The sequence below is a fragment of the Mesoplodon densirostris genome, chromosome 1 (assembly GCF_025265405.1).
Source record: "Mesoplodon densirostris isolate mMesDen1 chromosome 1, mMesDen1 primary haplotype, whole genome shotgun sequence".
In the NCBI taxonomy this organism is placed as follows: Eukaryota; Metazoa; Chordata; class Mammalia; order Artiodactyla; family Ziphiidae; genus Mesoplodon; species Mesoplodon densirostris.
In genome coordinates, this window is record NC_082661.1 from 244281176 (window position 1) to 244306807 (window position 25632).

The following is a 25632-nucleotide window of genomic DNA, read 5'->3' on the forward strand; positions in this document are numbered from 1 at the left end:
CCTGACTCCATATTCTCTGCCCCGTCAGCAGTCTCAGGGCTGTGCTGGTGGGAAGGAGTGAGGAGCCAAGGCTTTGTTGGTGGCCCGGTGTGAGTGGGGCTCTGCTGGCCTTTCTGCAGGAGTTGCCAGGCTGCCACCTGTAAAGAAGAGGATGTGTCACCCATACCTTCCGCTGGAATTTCTCTCCGGACAGAGGTGAGGAAGGAAAAAAGCAGTGGGGGCCGGGACAGGAGTGGAATCTCAGCCAGGGCAATAGAAAGCTTTCAGAAGAGCGCCCGGGGCCAGGACCATCCTGGAAGGCCTGCAGGCACCAAGTTGGCCTGCGTGCTGTCACTGGTGTGGCTCCACGGCCCTTCCTCTAGGCTTTCAAGCCCTTGTACATATTCAGGTGTTTTACCTGGGAAGGGTGGGAACAGTTCAGCTGCAGCTGGCCTGGGGCTCAGCTCACGTTTACTCACAGATGCCTCAGCACGGTCCCCCAGCTTTGCAATGAGGATGCTCCTTGCATGGGGGGTGGGTTGCTGGCTGTATGGGAGGTGATTCCCCACCTCTGACCAATTTCAGAATTGTTTACTGCTGGAGCAAGTGCCCTGATAGGGTTTCCCTCTGTATAACTGGTGGGTTCAGGGTTTTTTTTTTTTTTATGGTTCAAGTTAGATTTGATTCCTCTTTTATGTATTTATAGATATAAGCATGGAAATAATTCATTCCTATAAATACATCTGTGTGAAGGGAAGAACTTTTTTCTGTTTTATTTTAAAATTTTATTTTTTAAAATTTTGAAATTTAATTTTATTTATTTGTTTATACAGCAGGTTATTATTAGTTATGTATTTTATGCATATACATGTATACAGGTCAATCCCAATCTCCCAACTCATCCCACCACCACCACCCCATGGCTTCCCACACTTGGTGTCCATACGTTTGTTCTCTACCTCTGTGTCTCTATTTCTTCCCTGCAAACCAGTTCATCTGTACCATTTTTTAGGTTCCACATATATGCATTAATATATAATATTTGTTTTCCTCTTTCTGACTTACTTCATTCTGTATGACAGTCTCTAGATCCATCGATGTCTCTATAAATGACCCAGTTTCATTCCTTTTTATGGCTGAGTAATATTCCATTTTATATATGTACCACATCTTTATCCATTCATCTGTCTGTGGGCATTTAGCTTGCTTCCATTACCTGGCTATTGTAAATAGTGCTGCAATGATCATTGTGGTGAATGTGCCTTTTTGATTTATGGTTTTCTCTGGGTATGTGCCCAGAAGTGGGATTGCTGGATCAGATGGTAATTCTATTTCTAGTTTTTTTAAGGAAACTCCATACTGTTCTCCATAGTGACTGTATCAATTTACATCCCCACCAATAGTGGAAGAGGGCTCCTTTTGTCCACACCCTCCCCAGAATTTGTTGTTTGTAGATTTTCTGATGATGCCGATTTTAACAGGTGTGGGGTGATACCTCATTGTAGTTTTGATTTGCATTTCTCTAATAATTAGTGCTGTTGAGCAGCTTTTCATGTGCGTCTTGGCCATCTCTGTGTCTTCTTTGAAGAAACGTCTCTTTAGATCTTCTGCCCATTTTTGTATTGGGTTGTTTGTTTTTTTAATATTAAGCTGCATGAGCTGTTTATATATATATATTGGAGATTAAATCTTTGTCCATTGATTCATTTGCAACGATTTTCGCCCATTCTGAGGGATGCCTTTTTCCATTCCCGTTTTTTTAACAAAAAAGGAAAGAAAGAAAAAGAAGCAGAACACTAATGTGCGTAAAATATGCCTTTTGAAATGGTCGTTTTGAAATATGGACGTCCTTTGAATTTTTTGGTCGATATGTGACCCCAGGATTTGTTTTCAGGGCAGGTGTCATTTACAGGCCTGCCATGATTTTGAATATCAACTGACCATTAGCGCCGGGATTAAAGCTGCTGTTGCGTGAAACGGCCACAAGGTGGCAGCAGTTCTCCCTTACCAAATCTGGTTACTAGAGCAACAGAGCCTCAATGGAAGTCGTGTTCTAGATTGGAATTTAGAATGGAATGTGCCAGGAGAAAGCCCCTCAAGTTTGTCTCACTACTTCTTGTTCCTGTTTTTATTTATTTTTTTTTATTTTCTATTACAGCAAGTTTGATTACAATGTTTGGCTTGTTGTAGGTGTAGAAGATGTGGTTCTTTTACACATATACAGATGTCTGTTCTTCCTGGGATCCTTTTCCCATGTACGTTAGGACAGAATGTTGAGTAGTCTTCTCTTGGTATTCCGTAGGTCTTTGGTGATTTTATATGTCACCTGTGTTTGATTATGTCTGTTAACCCCGATATCGTAATGAAACCAATCCTCACACCTTTCCATTGGTGAACCATAAGTTTGTTTAATGAATCTGTGATTGCCCTTCTCCGTGGAAATATCTGCCCTGGTATCCATTTTTAGGTAACACCTATAAGTGATATGATACGATATGTGTCTTTCACTTTCTGACTTACTCCAAGTCACGTGATTACCTCTAGACTCATCTACGGGGCTGCAAATGGCATTGTGTCCTTTTTTTCCTTGGCTTCTATTCTGCCTTAGCGAGGTCCATTTTCAACAATGTGATTCCCTGAGGGTTGTGGATTAGCTGACCTGGGCAGCCTTACCCTGCCGGCCGGCCCTCCCCAGGTGTGCCTGGTTGAGGTCAATATAAACAGCGCTCCAGGCAGCAATAGCCCCTGAAGTTGTGCCTGACTCCATATTCTCTGCCCCGTCAGCAGTCTCGGGGCTGTGCTGGTGGGAGGGAGTGAGGGGCCAAGGCTTTGTTGGTGGCCCGGTGTGAGTGGGGCTCTGCTGGCCTTTCTGCAGGAGTTGCCAGGCTGCCACCTGTAAAGAAGAGGATGTATCACCCATACCTTCCGATGGAATTTCTCTCCGGACAGAGGTGAGGAAGGAAAAAAGCAGTGGGGGCCGGGACAGGAGGGGTATCTCAGGCAGGGCTATAGAAAGCTTCTAGAAGAGTGCCCGGGGCCAGGACCATCCTGGCTGGCCTGCAGGCACCAAGTTGGCCTGCGTGCTGTCGCTGGTGTGGCTCCACGGCCCTTCCTCTAGGCTTTCAAGCCCTTGTACATATTCAGGTGATTTACCTGGGAAGGGTGGGAACAGTTCAGCAGCAGCTGTTCTGGGACTCAGCTCACGTTTACTCACAGATGCCTCAGCATGGTCCCCCAGCTTTGCAATGAGGACGCTCCTTGCATGGGGGGTGGGTTGCTGGCTGTATGGGAGGTGATTCCCCACCTCTGATCAATTTCAGAATTGTTTACCACTGGAGCAAGTGCCCTGATAGGGTTTCCCTCTGTATAACTGGTGGGTTCAGGTTTTTTTTTTCTTTTAGGGTTCAAGTTAGATTTGATTCCTCTTTTATGTATTTATAGATATAAGCATGGAAATAATTCATTCCTATAAATACATCTGTGTGAAGGGAAGAAATATTTTCTGTTTTATTTTAAAATTTTTTTTTAAATTTTGAAATTTAATTTTATTTTTTTTTATACAGCAGGTTATTATAAGTTATGTATTTTGTGCATATACATGTATACAGGTCAATCCCAATCTCCCAACTCATCCCACCACCACCACCCCATGGCTTCCCACACTTGGTGTCCATACGTTTGTTCTCTACCTCTGTGTCTCTATTTCTTCCCTGCAATCCAGTTCCTCTGTACCATTTTTTAGGGTCCAAATATATGCATTAATATACAATATTTGTTTTCCTCTTTCTGACTTACTTCATTCTGTATGACAGTCTCTAGATCCATCGATGTCTCTACAAATGACCCAGTTTCATTCCTTTTTATGGCTGAGTAATATTCCATTTTATATATGTACCACATCTTTATCCATTCATCTGTCTGTGGACATTTAGGTTGCTTGCATTACCTGGCTATTGTAAATAGTGCTGCAATGAACATTGTGGTGAATGTGCCTTTTTGATTTATGGTTTTCTCTGGGTATGTGCCCAGAAGTGGGATTGCTGGATCAGATGGTAATTCTATTTCTAGTTTTTTTAAGGAAACTCCATACTGTTCTCCATAGTGACTGTATCAATTTACATCCCCACCAATAGTGGAAGAGGGCTCCTTTTGTCCACACCCTCCCCAGAATTTGTTGTTTGTAGATTTTCTGATGATGCCGATTCTAACAGGTGTGAGGTGATACCTCATTGTAGTTTTGATTTGCATTTCTCTAATAATTAGTGTTGTTGAGCAGCTTTTCATATGCATCTTGGCCATCTCTATGTCTTCTTTGAAGAAACGTCTCTTTAGATCTTCTGCCCATTTTTGTATTGGGTTGTTTGTTTTTTTAATAGTAAGCTGCATGAGCTGTTTATATATATATTGGAGATTAAACCTTTGTCCATTGATTCATTTGCAACGATTTTCGCCCATTCTGAGGGATGCCTTTTTCCATTCCCGCTTTTTGAACAAAAAAGGAAAGAAAGAAAAAGAAGCAGAACACTAATGTGCGTAAAATATGCCTTTTGAAACGGTCGTTTTGAAATATGGACGTCCTTTGAATTTTTTGGTCGATATGTGACCCAGGATTTGTTTTCAGGGCAGGTGTCATTTACAGGCCTGCAATGATTTTGAATATCAACTGACCATTAGCGCTGGGATTAAAGCTGCTGTTGCGTGAAACGGCCACAAGGTGGCAGCAGTTCTCCCTTACCAAATCTGGTTACTAGAGCAACAGAGCCTCAATGGAAGTCGTGTTCTAGATTGGAATTTAGAATGGAATGTGCCAGGAGAAAGCCCCTCAAGTTTGTCTCACTACTTCTTGTTCCTGTTTTTATTTATTTTTTTTTATTTTCTATTACAGCAAGTTTGATTACAATGTTTGGCTTGTTGTAGGTGTAGAAGATGTGGTTCTTTTACACATATACAGATGTCTGTTCTTCCTGGGATCCTTTTCCCATGTACGTTAGGACAGAATGTTGAGTAGTCTTCTCTTGGTATTCCGTAGGTCTTTGGTGATTTTATATGTCACCTGTGTTTGATTATGTCTGTTAACCCCGATATCGTAATGAAACCAATCCTCACACCTTTCCATTGGTGAACCATAAGTTTGTTTAATGAATCTGTGATTGCCCTTCTCCGTGGAAATATCTGCCCTGGTATCCATTTTTAGGTAACACCTATAAGTGATATGATACGATATGTGTCTTTCACTTTCTGACTTACTCCAAGTCACGTGATTACCTCTAGACTCATCTACGGGGCTGCAAATGGCATTGTGTCCTTTTTTTCCTTGGCTTCTATTCTGCCTTAGCGAGGTCCATTTTCAACAATGTGATTCCCTGAGGGTTGTGGATTAGCTGACCTGGGCAGCCTTACCCTGCCGGCCGGCCCTCCCCAGGTGTGCCTGGTTGAGGTCAATATAAACAGCGCTCCAGGCAGCAATAGCCCCTGAAGTTGTGCCTGACTCCATATTCTCTGCCCCGTCAGCAGTCTCGGGGCTGTGCTGGTGGGAGGGAGTGAGGGGCCAAGGCTTTGTTGGTGGCCCGGTGTGAGTGGGGCTCTGCTGGCCTTTCTGCAGGAGTTGCCAGGCTGCCACCTGTAAAGAAGAGGATGTATCACCCATACCTTCCGATGGAATTTCTCTCCGGACAGAGGTGAGGAAGGAAAAAAGCAGTGGGGGCCGGGACAGGAGGGGTATCTCAGGCAGGGCTATAGGAAGCTTCTAGAAGAGTGCCCGGGGCCAGGACCATCCTGGCTGGCCTGCAGGCACCAAGTTGGCCTGCGTGCTGTCGCTGGTGTGGCTCCACGGCCCTTCCTCTAGGCTTTCAAGCCCTTGTACATATTCAGGTGATTTACCTGGGAAGGGTGGGAACAGTTCAGCAGCAGCTGTTCTGGGACTCAGCTCACGTTTACTCACAGATGCCTCAGCATGGTCCCCCAGCTTTGCAATGAGGACGCTCCTTGCATGGGGGTGGGTTGCTGGCTGTATGGGAGGTGATTCCCCACCTCTGATCAATTTCAGAATTGTTTACCACTGGAGCAAGTGCCCTGATAGGGTTTCCCTCTGTATAACTGGTGGGTTCAGGTTTTTTTTTTCTTTTAGGGTTCAAGTTAGATTTGATTCCTCTTTTATGTATTTATAGATATAAGCATGGAAATAATTCATTCCTATAAATACATCTGTGTGAAGGGAAGAAATATTTTCTGTTTTATTTTAAAATTTTTTTTTAAATTTTGAAATTTAATTTTATTTTTTTTTATACAGCAGGTTATTATAAGTTATGTATTTTGTGCATATACATGTATACAGGTCAATCCCAATCTCCCAACTCATCCCACCACCACCACCCCATGGCTTCCCACACTTGGTGTCCATACGTTTGTTCTCTACCTCTGTGTCTCTATTTCTTCCCTGCAATCCAGTTCCTCTGTACCATTTTTTAGGGTCCAAATATATGCATTAATATACAATATTTGTTTTCCTCTTTCTGACTTACTTCATTCTGTATGACAGTCTCTAGATCCATCGATGTCTCTACAAATGACCCAGTTTCATTCCTTTTTATGGCTGAGTAATATTCCATTTTATATATGTACCACATCTTTATCCATTCATCTGTCTGTGGACATTTAGGTTGCTTGCATTACCTGGCTATTGTAAATAGTGCTGCAATGAACATTGTGGTGAATGTGCCTTTTTGATTTATGGTTTTCTCTGGGTATGTGCCCAGAAGTGGGATTGCTGGATCAGATGGTAATTCTATTTCTAGTTTTTTTAAGGAAACTCCATACTGTTCTCCATAGTGACTGTATCAATTTACATCCCCACCAATAGTGGAAGAGGGCTCCTTTTGTCCACACCCTCCCCAGAATTTGTTGTTTGTAGATTTTCTGATGATGCCGATTCTAACAGGTGTGAGGTGATACCTCATTGTAGTTTTGATTTGCATTTCTGTAATAATTAGTGTTGTTGAGCAGCTTTTCATATGCATCTTGGCCATCTCTATGTCTTCTTTGAAGAAACGTCTCTTTAGATCTTCTGCCCATTTTTGTATTGGGTTGTTTGTTTTTTTAATAGTAAGCTGCATGAGCTGTTTATATATATATTGGAGATTAAACCTTTGTCCATTGATTCATTTGCAACGATTTTCGCCCATTCTGAGGGATGCCTTTTTCCATTCCCGCTTTTTGAACAAAAAAGGAAAGAAAGAAAAAGAAGCAGAACACTAATGTGCGTAAAATATGCCTTTTGAAACGGTCGTTTTGAAATATGGACGTCCTTTGAATTTTTTGGTCGATATGTGACCCAGGATTTGTTTTCAGGGCAGGTGTCATTTACAGGCCTGCAATGATTTTGAATATCAACTGACCATTAGCGCTGGGATTAAAGCTGCTGTTGCGTGAAACGGCCACAAGGTGGCAGCAGTTCTCCCTTACCAAATCTGGTTACTAGAGCAACAGAGCCTCAATGGAAGTCGTGTTCTAGATTGGAATTTAGAATTGAATGTGCCAGGAGAAAGCCCCTCAAGTTTGTCTCACTACTTGTTGTTCGTGTTTTTAATTTTCTTTTTATTTTCTATTACAGCAAGTTTGATTACAATGTTTGGCTTGTTGTAGGTGTGGAAGATGTGGTTCTTTTACACATATACAGATGTCTGTTCTTCCTGGGATCCTTTTCCCATGTACGTTAGGACAGAATGTTGAGTAGTCTTCTCTTGGTATTCCGTAGGTCTTTGGTGATTATATATGTCACCTGTGTTTGATTATGTCTGTTAACCCCGATATCATAATGAAACCAATCCTCACAGCTTTCCATTGGTGAACCATAAGTTTCTTTAATGAATCTGTGATTGCCCTTCTCCGTGGAAATATCTGCCCTGGTATCCATTTTTAGGTAACCCCTATAAGTGATATGATATGATATGTGTCTTTCACTTTCTGACTTACTCCAAGTCACGTGATTACCTCTAGACTCATCTACGGGGCTGCAAATGGCATTGTGTCCTTTTTTTTCCTTGGCTTCTATTCTGCCTTAGCGAGGTTCATTTTCAACAATGTGATTCCCTGAGGGTTGTGGATTAGCTGACCTGGGCAGCCTTACCCTGCCGGCCGGCCCTCCCCAGGTGTGACTGGTTGAGGTCAATATAAACAGCTCTCCAGGCAGCAATAGCCCCTGAAGTTGTGCCTGACTCCATATTCTCTGCCCCGTCAGCAGTCTCGGGGCTGTGCTGGTGGGAGGGAGTGAGGGGCCAAGGCTTTGTTGGTGGCCCGGTGTGAGTGGGGCTCTGCTGGCCTTTCTGCAGGAGTTGCCAGGCTGCCACCTGTAAAGAAGAGGATGTGTCACCCATACCTTCCGATGGAATTTCTCTCCGGACAGAGGTGAGGAAGGAAAAAAGCAGTGGGGGCCGGGACAGGAGGGGTATCTCAGGCAGGGCAATAGAAAGCTTCCAGAAGAGCGCCCGGGGCCAGGACCATCCTGGCTGGCCTGCAGGCACCAAGTTGGCCTGCGTGCTGTCGCTGGTGTGGCTCCACGGCCCTTCCTCTAGGCTTTCAAGCCCTTGTACATATTCAGGTGTTTTACCTGGGAAGGGTGGGAACAGTTCAGCAGCAGCTGGCCTGGGGCTCAGCTCACGTTTACTCACAGCTGCCTCAGCACGGTCCCCCAGCTTTGCAATGAGGACGCTCCTTGCATGGGGGGTGGGTTGCTGGCTGTATGGGAGGTGATTCCCCACCTCTGACCAATTTCAGAATTGTTTACTGCTGGAGCAAGTGCCCTGATAGGGTTTCCCTCTGTATAACTGGTGGGTTCAGGTTTTTTTTTCTTTTATGGTTCAAGTTAGATTTGATTCCTCTTTTATGTATTTATAGATATAAGCATGGAAATAATTCATTCCTATAAATACATCTGTGTGAAGGGAAGAACTTTTTTCTGTTTTATTTTAAAATTTTATTTTTTAAAATTTTGAAATTTAATTTTATTTATTTGTTTATACAGCAGGTTATTATCAGTTATGTATTTTATGCATATACATGTATACAGGTCAATCCCAATCTCCCAACTCATCCCACCACCACCACCCCATGGCTTCCCACACTTGGTGTCCATACGTTTGTTCTCTACCTCTGTGTCTCTATTTCTTCCCTGCAAACCAGTTCATCTGTACCATTTTTTAGGTTCCACATATATGCATTAATATACAATATTTGTTTTCCTCTTTCTGACTTACTTCATTCTGTATGACAGTCTCTAGATCCATCGATGTCTCTACAAATGACCCAGTTTCATTCCTTTTTATGGCTGAGTAATATTCCATTTTATATATGTACCACATCTTTATCCATTCATCTGTCTGTGGGCATTTAGCTTGCTTCCATTACCTGGCTATTGTAAATAGTGCTGCAATGATCATTGTGGTGAATGTGCCTTTTTGATTTATGGTTTTCTCTGGGTATGTGCCCAGAAGTGGGATTGCTGGATCAGATGGTAATTCTATTTCTAGTTTTTTTAAGGAAACTCCATACTGTTCTCCATAGTGACTGTATCAATTTACATCCCCACCAATAGTGGAAGAGGGCTCCTTTTGTCCACACCCTCCCCAGAATTTGTTGTTTGTAGATTTTCTGATGATGCCGATTTTAACAGGTGTGGGGTGATACCTCATTGTAGTTTTGATTTTCATTTCTCTAATAATTAGTGCTGTTGAGCAGCTTTTCATGTGCGTCTTGGCCATCTCTGTGTCTTCTTTGAAGAAACGTCTCTTTAGATCTTCTGCCCATTTTTGTATTGGGTTGTTTGTTTTTTTAATAGTAAGCTGCATGAGCTGTTTATATATATATTGGAGATTAAACCTTTGTCCATTGATTCATTTGCAACGATTTTCGCCCATTCTGAGGGATGCCTTTTGCCATTCCCGTTTTTTGAACAAAAAAGGAAAGAAAGAAAAAGAAGCAGAACACTAATGTGCGTAAAATATGCCTTTTGAAATGGTCGTTTTGAAATATGGACGTCCTTTGAATTTTTTGGTCGATATGTGACCCCAGGATTTGTTTTCAGGGCAGGTGTCATTTACAGGCCTGCAATGATTTTGAATATCAACTGACCATTAGCGCTGGGATTAAAGCTGCTGTTGCGTGAAACGGCCACAAGGTGGCAGCAGTTCTCCCTTACCAAATCTGGTTACTAGAGCAACAGAGCCTCAATGGAAGTCGTGTTCTAGATTGGAATTTAGAATGGAATGTGCCAGGAGAAAGCCCCTCAAGTTTGTCTCACTACTTCTTGTTCCTGTTTTTAATTTTTTTTTATTTTCTATTACAGCAAGTTTGATTACAATGTTTGGCTTGTTGTAGGTGTAGAAGATGTGGTTCTTTTACACATATACAGATGTCTGTTCTTCCTGGGATCCTTTTCCCATGTACGTTAGGACAGAATGTTGAGTAGTCTTCTCTTGGTATTCCGTAGGTCTTTGGTGATTTTATATGTCACCTGTGTTTGATTATGTCTGTTAACCCCGATATCGTAATGAAACCAATCCTCACACCTTTCCATTGGTGAACCATAAGTTTGTTTAATGAATCTGTGATTGCCCTTCTCCGTGGAAATATCTGCCCTGGTATCCATTTTTAGGTAACACCTATAAGTGATATGATATGATATGTGTCTTTCACTTTCTGACTTACTCCAAGTCACGTGATTACCTCTAGACTCATCTACGGGGCTGCAAATGGCATTGTGTCCTTTTTTTCCTTGGCTTCTATTCTGCCTTAGCGAGGTCCATTTTCAACAATGTGATTCCCTGAGGGTTGTGGATTAGCTGACCTGGGCAGCCTTACCCTGCCGGCCGGCACTCCCCAGGTGTGCCTGGTTGAGGTCAATATAAACAGCGCTCCAGGCAGCAATAGCCCCTGAAGTTGTGCCTGACTCCATATTCTCTGCCCCGTCAGCAGTCTCAGGGCTGTGCTGGTGGGAAGGAGTGAGGAGCCAAGGCTTTGTTGGTGGCCCGGTGTGAGTGGGGCTCTGCTGGCCTTTCTGCAGGAGTTGCCAGGCTGCCACCTGTAAAGAAGAGGATGTGTCACCCATACCTTCCGCTGGAATTTCTCTCCGGACAGAGGTGAGGAAGGAAAAAAGCAGTGGGGGCCGGGACAGGAGTGGTATCTCAGGCAGGGCAATAGAAAGCTTTCAGAAGAGCGCCCGGGGCCAGGACCATCCTGGCTGGCCTGCAGGCACCAAGTTGGCCTGCGTGCTGTCACTGGTGTGGCTCCACGGCCCTTCCTCTAGGCTTTCAAGCCCTTGTACATATTCAGGTGTTTTACCTGGGAAGGGTGGGAACAGTTCAGCTGCAGCTGGCCTGGGGCTCAGCTCACGTTTACTCACAGATGCCTCAGCACGGTCCCCCAGCTTTGCAATGAGGATGCTCCTTGCATGGGGGGTGGGTTGCTGGCTGTATGGGAGGTGATTCCCCACCTCTGACCAATTTCAGAATTGTTTACTGCTGGAGCAAGTGCCCTGATAGGGTTTCCCTCTGTATAACTGGTGGGTTCAGGGTTTTTTTTTTCTTTTATGGTTCAAGTTAGATTTGATTCCTCTTTTATGTATTTATAGATATAAGCATGGAAATAATTCATTCCTATAAATACATCTGTGTGAAGGGAAGAACTTTTTTCTGTTTTATTTTAAAATTTTATTTTTTAAAATTTTGAAATTTAATTTTATTTATTTGTTTATACAGCAGGTTATTATCAGTTATGTATTTTATGCATATACATGTATACAGGTCAATCCCAATCTCCCAACTCATCCCACCACCACCACCCCATGGCTTCCCACACTTGGTGTCCATACGTTTGTTCTCTACCTCTGTGTCTCTATTTCTTCCCTGCAAACCAGTTCATCTGTACCATTTTTTAGGTTCCACATATATGCATTAATATACAATATTTGTTTTCCTCTTTCTGACTTACTTCATTCTGTATGACAGTCTCTAGATCCATCGATGTCTCTACAAATGACCCAGTTTCATTCCTTTTTATGGCTGAGTAATATTCCATTTTATATATGTACCACATCTTTATCCATTCATCTGTCTGTGGGCATTTAGCTTGCTTCCATTACCTGGCTATTGTAAATAGTGCTGCAATGATCATTGTGGTGAATGTGCCTTTTTGATTTATGGTTTTCTCTGGGTATGTGCCCAGAAGTGGGATTGCTGGATCAGATGGTAATTCTATTTCTAGTTTTTTTAAGGAAACTCCATACTGTTCTCCATAGTGACTGTATCAATTTACATCCCCACCAATAGTGGAAGAGGGCTCCTTTTGTCCACACCCTCCCCAGAATTTGTTGTTTGTAGATTTTCTGATGATGCCGATTTTAACAGGTGTGGGGTGATACCTCATTGTAGTTTTGATTTTCATTTCTCTAATAATTAGTGCTGTTGAGCAGCTTTTCATGTGCGTCTTGGCCATCTCTGTGTCTTCTTTGAAGAAACGTCTCTTTAGATCTTCTGCCCATTTTTGTATTGGGTTGTTTGTTTTTTTAATAGTAAGCTGCATGAGCTGTTTATATATATATTGGAGATTAAACCTTTGTCCATTGATTCATTTGCAACGATTTTCGCCCATTCTGAGGGATGCCTTTTGCCATTCCCGTTTTTTGAACAAAAAAGGAAAGAAAGAAAAAGAAGCAGAACACTAATGTGCGTAAAATATGCCTTTTGAAATGGTCGTTTTGAAATATGGACGTCCTTTGAATTTTTTGGTCGATATGTGACCCCAGGATTTGTTTTCAGGGCAGGTGTCATTTACAGGCCTGCAATGATTTTGAATATCAACTGACCATTAGCGCTGGGATTAAAGCTGCTGTTGCGTGAAACGGCCACAAGGTGGCAGCAGTTCTCCCTTACCAAATCTGGTTACTAGAGCAACAGAGCCTCAATGGAAGTCGTGTTCTAGATTGGAATTTAGAATGGAATGTGCCAGGAGAAAGCCCCTCAAGTTTGTCTCACTACTTCTTGTTCCTGTTTTTAATTTTTTTTTATTTTCTATTACAGCAAGTTTGATTACAATGTTTGGCTTGTTGTAGGTGTAGAAGATGTGGTTCTTTTACACATATACAGATGTCTGTTCTTCCTGGGATCCTTTTCCCATGTACGTTAGGACAGAATGTTGAGTAGTCTTCTCTTGGTATTCCGTAGGTCTTTGGTGATTTTATATGTCACCTGTGTTTGATTATGTCTGTTAACCCCGATATCGTAATGAAACCAATCCTCACACCTTTCCATTGGTGAACCATAAGTTTGTTTAATGAATCTGTGATTGCCCTTCTCCGTGGAAATATCTGCCCTGGTATCCATTTTTAGGTAACACCTATAAGTGATATGATATGATATGTGTCTTTCACTTTCTGACTTACTCCAAGTCACGTGATTACCTCTAGACTCATCTACGGGGCTGCAAATGGCATTGTGTCCTTTTTTTCCTTGGCTTCTATTCTGCCTTAGCGAGGTCCATTTTCAACAATGTGATTCCCTGAGGGTTGTGGATTAGCTGACCTGGGCAGCCTTACCCTGCCGGCCGGCACTCCCCAGGTGTGCCTGGTTGAGGTCAATATAAACAGCGCTCCAGGCAGCAATAGCCCCTGAAGTTGTGCCTGACTCCATATTCTCTGCCCCGTCAGCAGTCTCAGGGCTGTGCTGGTGGGAAGGAGTGAGGAGCCAAGGCTTTGTTGGTGGCCCGGTGTGAGTGGGGCTCTGCTGGCCTTTCTGCAGGAGTTGCCAGGCTGCCACCTGTAAAGAAGAGGATGTGTCACCCATACCTTCCGCTGGAATTTCTCTCCGGACAGAGGTGAGGAAGGAAAAAAGCAGTGGGGGCCGGGACAGGAGTGGTATCTCAGGCAGGGCAATAGAAAGCTTTCAGAAGAGCGCCCGGGGCCAGGACCATCCTGGCTGGCCTGCAGGCACCAAGTTGGCCTGCGTGCTGTCACTGGTGTGGCTCCACGGCCCTTCCTCTAGGCTTTCAAGCCCTTGTACATATTCAGGTGTTTTACCTGGGAAGGGTGGGAACAGTTCAGCTGCAGCTGGCCTGGGGCTCAGCTCACGTTTACTCACAGATGCCTCAGCACGGTCCCCCAGCTTTGCAATGAGGATGCTCCTTGCATGGGGGGTGGGTTGCTGGCTGTATGGGAGGTGATTCCCCACCTCTGACCAATTTCAGAATTGTTTACTGCTGGAGCAAGTGCCCTGATAGGGTTTCCCTCTGTATAACTGGTGGGTTCAGGGTTTTTTTTTTTCTTTTATGGTTCAAGTTAGATTTGATTCCTCTTTTATGTATTTATAGATATAAGCATGGAAATAATTCATTCCTATAAATACATCTGTGTGAAGGGAAGAACTTTTTTCTGTTTTATTTTAAAATTTTATTTTTTAAAATTTTGAAATTTAATTTTATTTATTTGTTTATACAGCAGGTTATTATTAGTTATGTATTTTATGCATATACATGTATACAGGTCAATCCCAATCTCCCAACTCATCCCACCACCACCACCCCATGGCTTCCCACACTTGGTGTCCATACGTTTGTTCTCTACCTCTGTGTCTCTATTTCTTCCCTGCAAACCAGTTCATCTGTACCATTTTTTAGGTTCCACATATATGCATTAATATATAATATTTGTTTTCCTCTTTCTGACTTACTTCATTCTGTATGACAGTCTCTAGATCCATCGATGTCTCTATAAATGACCCAGTTTCATTCCTTTTTATGGCTGAGTAATATTCCATTTTATATATGTACCACATCTTTATCCATTCATCTGTCTGTGGGCATTTAGCTTGCTTCCATTACCTGGCTATTGTAAATAGTGCTGCAATGATCATTGTGGTGAATGTGCCTTTTTGATTTATGGTTTTCTCTGGGTATGTGCCCAGAAGTGGGATTGCTGGATCAGATGGTAATTCTATTTCTAGTTTTTTTAAGGAAACTCCATACTGTTCTCCATAGTGACTGTATCAATTTACATCCCCACCAATAGTGGAAGAGGGCTCCTTTTGTCCACACCCTCCCCAGAATTTGTTGTTTGTAGATTTTCTGATGATGCCGATTTTAACAGGTGTGGGGTGATACCTCATTGTAGTTTTGATTTGCATTTCTCTAATAATTAGTGCTGTTGAGCAGCTTTTCATGTGCGTCTTGGCCATCTCTGTGTCTTCTTTGAAGAAACGTCTCTTTAGATCTTCTGCCCATTTTTGTATTGGGTTGTTTGTTTTTTTAATATTAAGCTGCATGAGCTGTTTATATATATATATTGGAGATTAAATCTTTGTCCATTGATTCATTTGCAACGATTTTCGCCCATTCTGAGGGATGCCTTTTTCCATTCCCGTTTTTTTAACAAAAAAGGAAAGAAAGAAAAAGAAGCAGAACACTAATGTGCGTAAAATATGCCTTTTGAAATGGTCGTTTTGAAATATGGACGTCCTTTGAATTTTTTGGTCGATATGTGACCCCAGGATTTGTTTTCAGGGCAGGTGTCATTTACAGGCCTGCCATGATTTTGAATATCAACTGACCATTAGCGCTGGGATTAAAGCTGCTGTTGCGTGAAACGGCCACAAGGTGGCAGCAGTTCTCCCTTACCAAATCTGGTTACTAGAGCAACAGAGCCTCAATGGAAGTCGTGTTCTAGATTGGAATTTAGAATGGAATGTGCCAGGAGAAAGCCCCTCAAGTTTGTCTCACTACTTCTTGTTCCTGTTTTTATTTATTTTTTTTTATTTTCTATTACAGCAAGTTTGATTACAATGTTTGGATTGTTGTAGGTGTAGAAGATGTGGTTCTTTTACACATATACAGATGTCTGTTCTTCCTGGGATCCTTTTCCCATGTACGTTAGGACAGAATGTTGAGTAGTCTTCTCTTGGTATTCCGTAGGTCTTTGGTGATTTTATATGTCACCTGTGTTTGATTATGTCTGTTAACCCCGATATCGTAATGAAACCAATCCTCACACCTTTCCATTGGTGAACCATAAGTTTGTTTAATGAATCTGTGATTGCCCTTCTCCGTGGAAATATCTGCCCTGGTATCCATTTTTAGGTAACACCTATAAGTGATATGATACGATATGTGTCTTTCACTTTCTGACTTACTCCAAGTCACGTGATTACCTCTAGACTCATCTACGGGGCTGCAAATGGCATTGTGTCCTTTTTTTCCTTGGCTTCTATTCTGCCTTAGCGAGGTCCATTTTCAACAATGTGATTCCCTGAGGGTTGTGGATTAGCTGACCTGGGCAGCCTTACCCTGCCGGCCGGCCCTCCCCAGGTGTGCCTGGTTGAGGTCAATATAAACAGCGCTCCAGGCAGCAATAGCCCCTGAAGTTGTGCCTGACTCCATATTCTCTGCCCCGTCAGCAGTCTCGGGGCTGTGCTGGTGGGAGGGAGTGAGGGGCCAAGGCTTTGTTGGTGGCCCGGTGTGAGTGGGGCTCTGCTGGCCTTTCTGCAGGAGTTGCCAGGCTGCCACCTGTAAAGAAGAGGATGTATCACCCATACCTTCCGATGGAATTTCTCTCCGGACAGAGGTGAGGAAGGAAAAAAGCAGTGGGGGCCGGGACAGGAGGGGTATCTCAGGCAGGGCTATAGAAAGCTTCTAGAAGAGTGCCCGGGGCCAGGACCATCCTGGCTGGCCTGCAGGCACCAAGTTGGCCTGTGTGCTGTCGCTGGTGTGGCTCCACGGCCCTTCCTCTAGGCTTTCAAGCCCTTGTACATATTCAGGTGATTTACCTGGGAAGGGTGGGAACAGTTCAGCAGCAGCTGTTCTGGGACTCAGCTCACGTTTACTCACAGATGCCTCAGCATGGTCCCCCAGCTTTGCAATGAGGACGCTCCTTGCATGGGGGGTGGGTTGCTGGCTGTATGGGAGGTGATTCCCCACCTCTGATCAATTTCAGAATTGTTTACCACTGGAGCAAGTGCCCTGATAGGGTTTCCCTCTGTATAACTGGTGGGTTCAGGTTTTTTTTTTCTTTTAGGGTTCAAGTTAGATTTGATTCCTCTTTTATGTATTTATAGATATAAGCATGGAAATAATTCATTCCTATAAATACATCTGTGTGAAGGGAAGAAATTTTTTCTGTTTTATTTAAAAAATATTTTTTTAAATTTTGAAATTTAATTTTATTTTTTTTATACAGCAGGTTATTATTAGTTATGTATTTTGTGCATATACATGTATACAGGTCAATCCCAATCTCCCAACTCATCCCACCACCACCACCCCATGGCTTCCCACACTTGGTGTCCATACGTTTGTTCTCTACCTCTGTGTCTCTATTTCTTCCCTGCAATCCAGTTCCTCTGTACCATTTTTTAGGGTCCAAATATATGCATTAATATACAATATTTGTTTTCCTCTTTCTGACTTACTTCATTCTGTATGACAGTCTCTAGATCCATCGATGTCTCTACAAATGACCCAGTTTCATTCCGTTTTATGGCTGAGTAATATTCCATTTTATATATGTACCACATCTTTATCCATTCATCTGTCTGTGGACATTTAGGTTGCTTGCATTACCTGGCTATTGTAAATAGTGCTGCAATGAACATTGTGGTGAATGTGCCTTTTTGATTTATGGTTTTCTCTGGGTATGTGCCCAGAAGTGGGATTGCTGGATCAGATGGTAATTCTATTTCTAGTTTTTTAAAGGAAACTCCATACGGTTCTCCATAGTGACTGTATCAATTTACATCCCCACCAATAGTGGAAGAGGGCTCCTTTTGTCCACACCCTCCCCAGAATTTGTTGTTTGTAGATTTTCTGATGATGCTGATTCTAACAGGTGTGAGGTGATACCTCATTGTAGTTTTGATTTGCATTTCTCTAATAATTAGTGCTGTTGAGCAGCCTTTCATGTGCATCTTGGCCATCTCTGTGTCTTCTTTGAAGAAACGTCTCTTTAGATCTTCTGCCCATTTTTGTATTGGGTTGTTTGTTTTTTTAATAGTAAGCTGCATGAGCTGTTTATATATATATTGGAGATTAAACCTTTGTCCATTGATTCATTTGCAACGATTTTCGCCCATTCTGAGGGATGCCTTTTTCCATTCCCGTTTTTTTTAACAAAAAAGGAAAGAAAGAAAAAGAAGCAGAACACTAATGTGCGTAAAATATGCCTTTTGAAACGGTCGTTTTGAAATATGGACGTCCTTTGAATTTTTTGGTCGATATGTGACCCCAGGATTTGTTTTCAGGGCAGGTGTCATTTACAGGCCTGCAATGATTTTGAATATCAACTGACCATTAGCGCTGGGATTAAAGCTGCTGTTGCGTGAAACGGCCACAAGGTGGCAGCAGTTCTCCCTTACCAAATCTGGTTACTAGAGCAACAGAGCCTCAATGGAAGTCGTGTTCTAGATTGGAATTTAGAATTGAATGTGCCAGGAGAAAGCCCCTCAAGTTTGTCTCACTACTTGTTGTTCGTGTTTTTAATTTTCTTTTTATTTTCTATTACAGCAAGTTTGATTACAATGTTTGGCTTGTTGTAGGTGTGGAAGATGTGGTTCTTTTACACATATACAGATGTCTGTTCTTCCTGGGATCCTTTTCCCATGTACGTTAGGACAGAATGTTGAGTAGTCTTCTCTTGGTATTCCGTAGGTCTTTGGTGATTATATATGTCACCTGTGTTTGATTATGTCTGTTAACCCCGATATCATAATGAAACCAATCCTCACAGCTTTCCTTTGGTGAACCATAAGTTTCTTTAATGAATCTGTGATTGCCCTTCTCCGTGGAAATATCTGCCCTGGTATCCATTTTTAGGTAACACCTATAAGTGGTATGATATGATATGTGTCTTTCACTTTCTGACTTACTCCAAGTCACGTGATTACCTCTAGACTCATCTACGGGGCTGCAAATGGCATTGTGTCCTTTTTTTTTCCTTGGCTTCTATTCTGCCTTAGCGAGGTCCATTTTCAACAATGTGATTCCCTGAGGGTTGTGGATTAGCTGACCTGGGCAGCCTTACCCTGCCGGCCGGCCCTCCCCAGGTGTGCCTGGTTGAGGTCAATATAAACAGCGCTCCAGGCAGCAATAGCCCCTGAAGTTGTGCCTGACTCCATATTCTCTGCCCCGTCAGCAGTCTCGGGGCTGTGCTGGTGGGAGGGAGTGAGGGGCCAAGGCTTTGTTGGTGGCCCGGTGTGAGTGGGGCTCTGCTGGCCTTTCTGCAGGAGTTGCCAGGCTGCCAACTGTAAAGAAGAGGATGTATCACCCATACCTTCTGATGGAATTTCTCTCCGGACAGAGGTGAGGAAGGAAAAAAGCAGTGGGGGCCGGGACAGGAGGGGTATCTCAGGCAGGGCAATAGAAAGCTTCCAGAAGAGCGCCCGGGGCCAGGACCATCCTGGCTGGCCTGCAGGCACCAAGTTGGCCTGCGTGCTGTCGCTGGTGTGGCTCCACGGCCCTTCCTCTAGGCTTTCAAGCCCTTGTACATATTTAGGTGTTTTACCTGGGAAGGGTGGGAACAGTTCAGCAGCAGCTGGCCTGGGACTCAGCTCACGTTTACTCACAGATGCCTCAGCATGGTCCCCCAGCTTTGCAATGAGGACGCTCCTTGCATGGGGGGTGGGTTGCTGGCTGTATGGGAGGTGATTCCCCACCTCTGATCAATTTCAGAATTGTTTACCACTGGAGCAAGTGCCCTGATAGGGTTTCCCTCTGTATAACTGGTGGGTTCAGGTTTTTTTTTTTCTTTTAGGGTTCAAGTTAGATTTGATTCCTCTTTTATGTATTTATAGATATAAGCATGGAAATAATTCATTCCTATAAATACATCTGTGTGAAGGGAAGAAATTTTTTCTGTTTTATTTTAAAATTTTTTTTTTAAATTTTGAAATTTAATTTTATTTTTTTTATACAGCAGGTTATTATTAGTTATGTATTTTGTGCATATACATGTATACAGGTCAATCCCAATCTCCCAACTCATCCCACCACCACCACCCCATGGCTTCCCACACTTGGTGTCCATACGTTTGTTCTCTACCTCTGTGTCGCTATTTCTTCCCTGCAATCCAGTTCCTCTGTACCATTTTTTAGGGTCCAAATATATGCATTAATATACAATATTTGTTTTCCTCTTTCTGACTTACTTCATTCTGTATGACAGTCTCTAGATCCATCGATGTCTCTACAAATGACCCAGTTTCATTCCTTTTTATGGCTGAGTAATATTCCATTTTATATATGTACCACATCTTTATCCATTCATCTGTCTGTGGACATTTAGGTTGCTTGCATTACCTGGCTATTGTAAATAGTGCTGCAATGAACATTGTGGTGAATGTGCCTTTTTGATTTATGGTTTTCTCTGGGTATGTGCCCAGAAGTGGGATTGCTGGATCAGATGGTAATTCTATTTCTAGTTTTTTTAAGGAAACTCCATACTGTTCTCCATAGTGACTGTATCAATTTACATCCCCACCAATAGTGGAAGAGGGCTCCTTTTGTCCACACCCTCCCCAGAATTTGTTGTTTGTAGATTTTCTGATGATGCCGATTCTAACAGGTGTGAGGTGATACCTCATTGTAGTTTTGATTTGCATTTCTCTAATAATTAGTGCTGTTGAGCAGCTTTTCATGTGCATCTTGGCCATCTCTATGTCTTCTTTGAAGAAACGTCTCTTTAGATCTTCTGCCCATTTTTGTATTGGGTTGTTTGTTTTTTTAATAGTAAGCTGCATGAGCTGTTTATATATATATTGGAGATTAAACCTTTGTCCATTGATTCATTTGCAACGATTTTCGCCCATTCTGAGGGATGCCTTTTTCCATTCCCGCTTTTTGAACAAAAAAGGAAAGAAAGAAAAAGAAGCAGAACACTAATGTGCGTAAAATATGCCTTTTGAAATGGTCGTTTTGAAATATGGACGTCCTTTGAATTTTTTGGTCGATATGTGACCCAGGATTTGTTTTCAGGGCAGGTGTCATTTACAGGCCTGCAATGATTTTGAATATCAACTGACCATTAGCGCTGGGATTAAAGCTGCTGTTGCGTGAAACGGCCACAAGGTGGCAGCAGTTCTCCCTTACCAAATCTGGTTACTAGAGCAACAGAGCCTCAATGGAAGTCGTGTTCTAGATTGGAATTTAGAATTGAATGTGCCAGGAGAAAGCCCCTCAAGTTTGTCTCACTACTTGTTGTTCGTGTTTTTAATTTTCTTTTTATTTTCTATTACAGCAAGTTTGATTACAATGTTTGGCTTGTTGTAGGTGTGGAAGATGTGGTTCTTTTACACATATACAGATGTCTGTTCTTCCTGGGATCCTTTTCCCATGTACGTTAGGACAGAATGTTGAGTAGTCTTCTCTTGGTATTCCGTAGGTCTTTGGTGATTATATATGTCACCTGTGTTTGATTATGTCTGTTAACCCCGATATCATAATGAAACCAATCCTCACAGCTTTCCTTTGGTGAACCATAAGTTTCTTTAATGAATCTGTGATTGCCCTTCTCCGTGGAAATATCTGCCCTGGTATCCATTTTTAGGTAACACCTATAAGTGATATGATATGATATGTGTCTTTCACTTTCTGACTTACTCCAAGTCACGTGATTACCTCTAGACTCATCTACGGGGCTGCAAATGGCATTGTGTCCTTTTTTTTCCTTGGCTTCTATTCTGCCTTAGCGAGGTCCATTTTCAACAATGTGATTCCCTGAGGGTTGTGGATTAGCTGACCTGGGCAGCCTTACCCTGCCTGCCGGCCCTCCGCAGGTGTGACTGGTTGAGGTCAATATAAACAGCGCTCCAGGCAGCAATAGCCCCTGAAGTTGTGCCTGACTCCATATTCTCTGCCCCGTCAGCAGTCTCGGGGCTGTGCTGGTGGGAGGGAGTGAGGGACCAAGGCTTTGTTGGTGGCCCGGTGTGAGTGGGGCTCTGCTGGCCTTTCTGCAGGAGTTGCCAGGCTGCCACCTGTAAAGAAGAGGATGTATCACCCATACCTTCCGATGGAATTTCTCTCCGGACAGAGGTGAGGAAGGAAAAAACAGTGGGGGCCGGGACAGGAGGGGTATCTCAGGCAGGTCAATAGAAAGCTTCCAGAAGAGCGCCCGGGGCCAGGACCATCCTGGCTGGCCTGCAGGCACCAAGTTGGCCTGCGTGCTGTCGCTGGTGTGGCTCCACGGCCCTTCCTCTAGGCTTTCAAGCCCTTGTACATATTTAGGTGTTTTACCTGGGAAGGGTGGGAACAGTTCAGCAGCAGCTGGCCTGGGACTCAGCTCACGTTTACTCACAGATGCCTCAGCATGGTCCCCCAGCTTTGCAATGAGGACGCTCCTTGCATGGGGGGTGGGTTGCTGGCTGTATGGGAGGTGATTCCCCACCTCTGATCAATTTCAGAATTGTTTACCACTGGAGCAAGTGCCCTGATAGGGTTTCCCTCTGTATAACTGGTGGGTTCAGGTTTTTTTTTTCTTTTAGGGTTCAAGTTAGATTTGATTCCTCTTTTATGTATTTATAGATATAAGCATGGAAATAATTCATTCCTATAAATACATCTGTGTGAAGGGAAGAAATTTTTTCTGTTTTATTTAAAAAAATTTTTTTTAAATTTTGAAATTTAATTTTATTTTTTTTATACAGCAGGTTATTATTAGTTATGTATTTTGTGCATATACATGTATACAGGTCAATCCCAATCTCCCAACTCATCCCACCACCACCACCCCATGGCTTCCCACACTTGGTGTCCATACGTTTGTTCTCTACCTCTGTGTCTCTATTTCTTCCCTGCAATCCAGTTCCTCTGTACCATTTTTTAGGGTCCAAATATATGCATTAATATACAATATTTGTTTTCCTCTTTCTGACTTACTTCATTCTGTATGACAGTCTCTAGATCCATCGATGTCTCTACAAATGACCCAGTTTCATTCCTTTTTATGGCTGAGTAATATTCCATTTTATATATGTACCACATCTTTATCCATTCATCTGTCTGTGGACATTTAGGTTGCTTGCATTACCTGGCTATTGTAAATAGTGCTGCAATGAACATTGTGGTGAATGTGCCTTTTTGATTTATGGTTTTCTCTGGGTATGTGCCCAGAAGTGGGATTGCTGGATCAGATGGTAATTCTATTTCTAGTTTTTTTAAGGAAACTCCATACTGTTCTCCATAGTGACTGTATCAATTTACATCCCCACCAATAGTGGAAGAGGGCTCCTTTTGTCCACACCCTCCCCAGAATTTGTTGTTTGTAGATTTTCTGATGATGCCGATTCTAACAGGTGTGAGGTGATACCTCATTGTAGTTTTGATTTGCATTTCTCTAATAATTAGTGCTGTTGAGCAGCTTTTCATGTGCATCTTGGCCATCTCTAAGTCTTCTTTGAAGAAACGTCTCTTTAGATCTTCTGCCCATTTTTGTATTGGGTTGTTTGTTTTTTTAATAGTAAGCTGCATGAGCTGTTTATATATATATTGGAGATTAAACCTTTGTCCATTGATTCATTTGCAACGATTTTCGCCCATTCTGAGGGATGCCTTTTTCCATTCCCGGTTTTTGAACAAAAAAGGAAAGAAAGAAAAAGAAGCAGAACACTAATGTGCGTAAAATATGCCTTTTGAAATGGTCGTTTTGAAATATGGACGTCCTTTGAATTTTTTGGTCGATATGTGACCCAGGATTTGTTTTCAGGGCAGGTGTCATTTACAGGCCTGCAATGATTTTGAATATCAACTGACCATTAGCGCTGGGATTAAAGCTGCTGTTGCGTGAAACGGCCACAAGGTGGCAGCAGTTCTCCCTTACCAAATCTGGTTACTAGAGCAACAGAGCCTCAATGGAAGTCGTGTTCTAGATTGGAATTTAGAATTGAATGTGCCAGGAGAAAGCCCCTCAAGTTTGTCTCACTACTTGTTGTTCGTGTTTTTAATTTTCTTTTTATTTTCTATTACAGCAAGTTTGATTACAATGTTTGGCTTGTTGTAGGTGTGGAAGATGTGGTTCTTTTACACATATACAGATGTCTGTTCTTCCTGGGATCCTTTTCCCATGTACGTTAGGACAGAATGTTGAGTAGTCTTCTCTTGGTATTCCGTAGGTCTTTGGTGATTATATATGTCACCTGTGTTTGATTATGACTGTTAACCCCGATATCATAATGAAACCAATCCTCACAGCTTTCCTTTGGTGAACCATAAGTTTCTTTAATGAATCTGTGATTGCCCTTCTCCGTGGAAATATCTGCCCTGGTATCCATTTTTAGGTAACACCTATAAGTGATATGATATGATATGTGTCTTTCACTTTCTGACTTACTCCAAGTCACGTGATTACCTCTAGACTCATCTACGGGGCTGCAAATGGCATTGTGTCCTTTTTTTTCCTTGGCTTCTATTCTGCCTTAGCGAGGTCCATTTTCAACAATGTGATTCCCTGAGGGTTGTGGATTAGCTGACCTGGGCAGCCTTACCCTGCCGGCCGGCCCTCCCCAGGTGTGCCTGGTTGAGGTCAATATAAACAGCGCTCCAGGCAGCAATAGCCCCTGAAGTTGTGCCTGACTCCATATTCTCTGCCCCGTCAGCAGTCTCGGGGCTGTGCTGGTGGGAGGGAGTGAGGGGCCAAGGCTTTGTTGGTGGCCCGGTGCGAGTGGGGCTCTGCTGGCCTTTCTGCAGGAGTTGCCAGGCTGCCACCTGTAAAGAAGAGGATGTATCACCCATACCTTCCGATGGAATTTATCTCCGGACAGAGGTGAGGAAGGAAAAAAGCAGTGGGGGCCGGGACAGGAGGGGTATCTCAGGCAGGGCAATAGAAAGCTTCCAGAAGAGCGCCCGGGGCCAGTACCATCCTGGCTGGCCTGCAGGCACCAAGTTGGCCTGCGTGCTGTCGCTGGTGTGGCTCCACGGCCCTTCTTCTAGGCTTTCAAGCCCTTGTACATATTTAGGTGTTTTACCTGGGAAGGGTGGGAACAGTTCAGCAGCTGCTGGCCTGGGACTCAGCTCACGTTTACTCACAGATGCCTCAGCATGGTCCCCCAGCTTTGCAATGAGGACGCTCCTTGCATGGGGGGTGGGTTGCTGGCTGTATGGGAGGTGATTCCCGACCTCTGACCAATTTCAGAATTGTTTACCACTGGAGCAAGTGCCCTGATAGGGTTTCCCTCTGTATAACTGGTGGGTTCAGGTTTTTTTTTTCTTTTATGGTTCAAGTTAGATTTGATTCCTCTTTTATGTATTTATAGATATAAGCATGGAAATAATTCATTCCTATAAATACATCTGTGTGAAGGGAAGAACTTTTTTCTGTTTTATTTTAAATTTTTTTTTTTAAATTTTGAAATTTAATTTTATTTTTTTTATACAGCAGGTTATTATTAGTTATGTATTTTGTGCATATACATGTATACAGGTCAATCCCAATCTCCCAACTCATCCCACCACCACCACCCCATGGCTTCCCACACTTGGTGTCCGTACGTTTGTTCTCTACCTCTGTGTCTCTATTTCTTCCCTGCAATCCAGTTCCTCTGTACCATTTTTTAGGGTCCAAATATATGCATTAATATACAATATTTGTTTTCCTCTTTCTGACTTACTTCATTCTGTATGACAGTCTCTAGATCC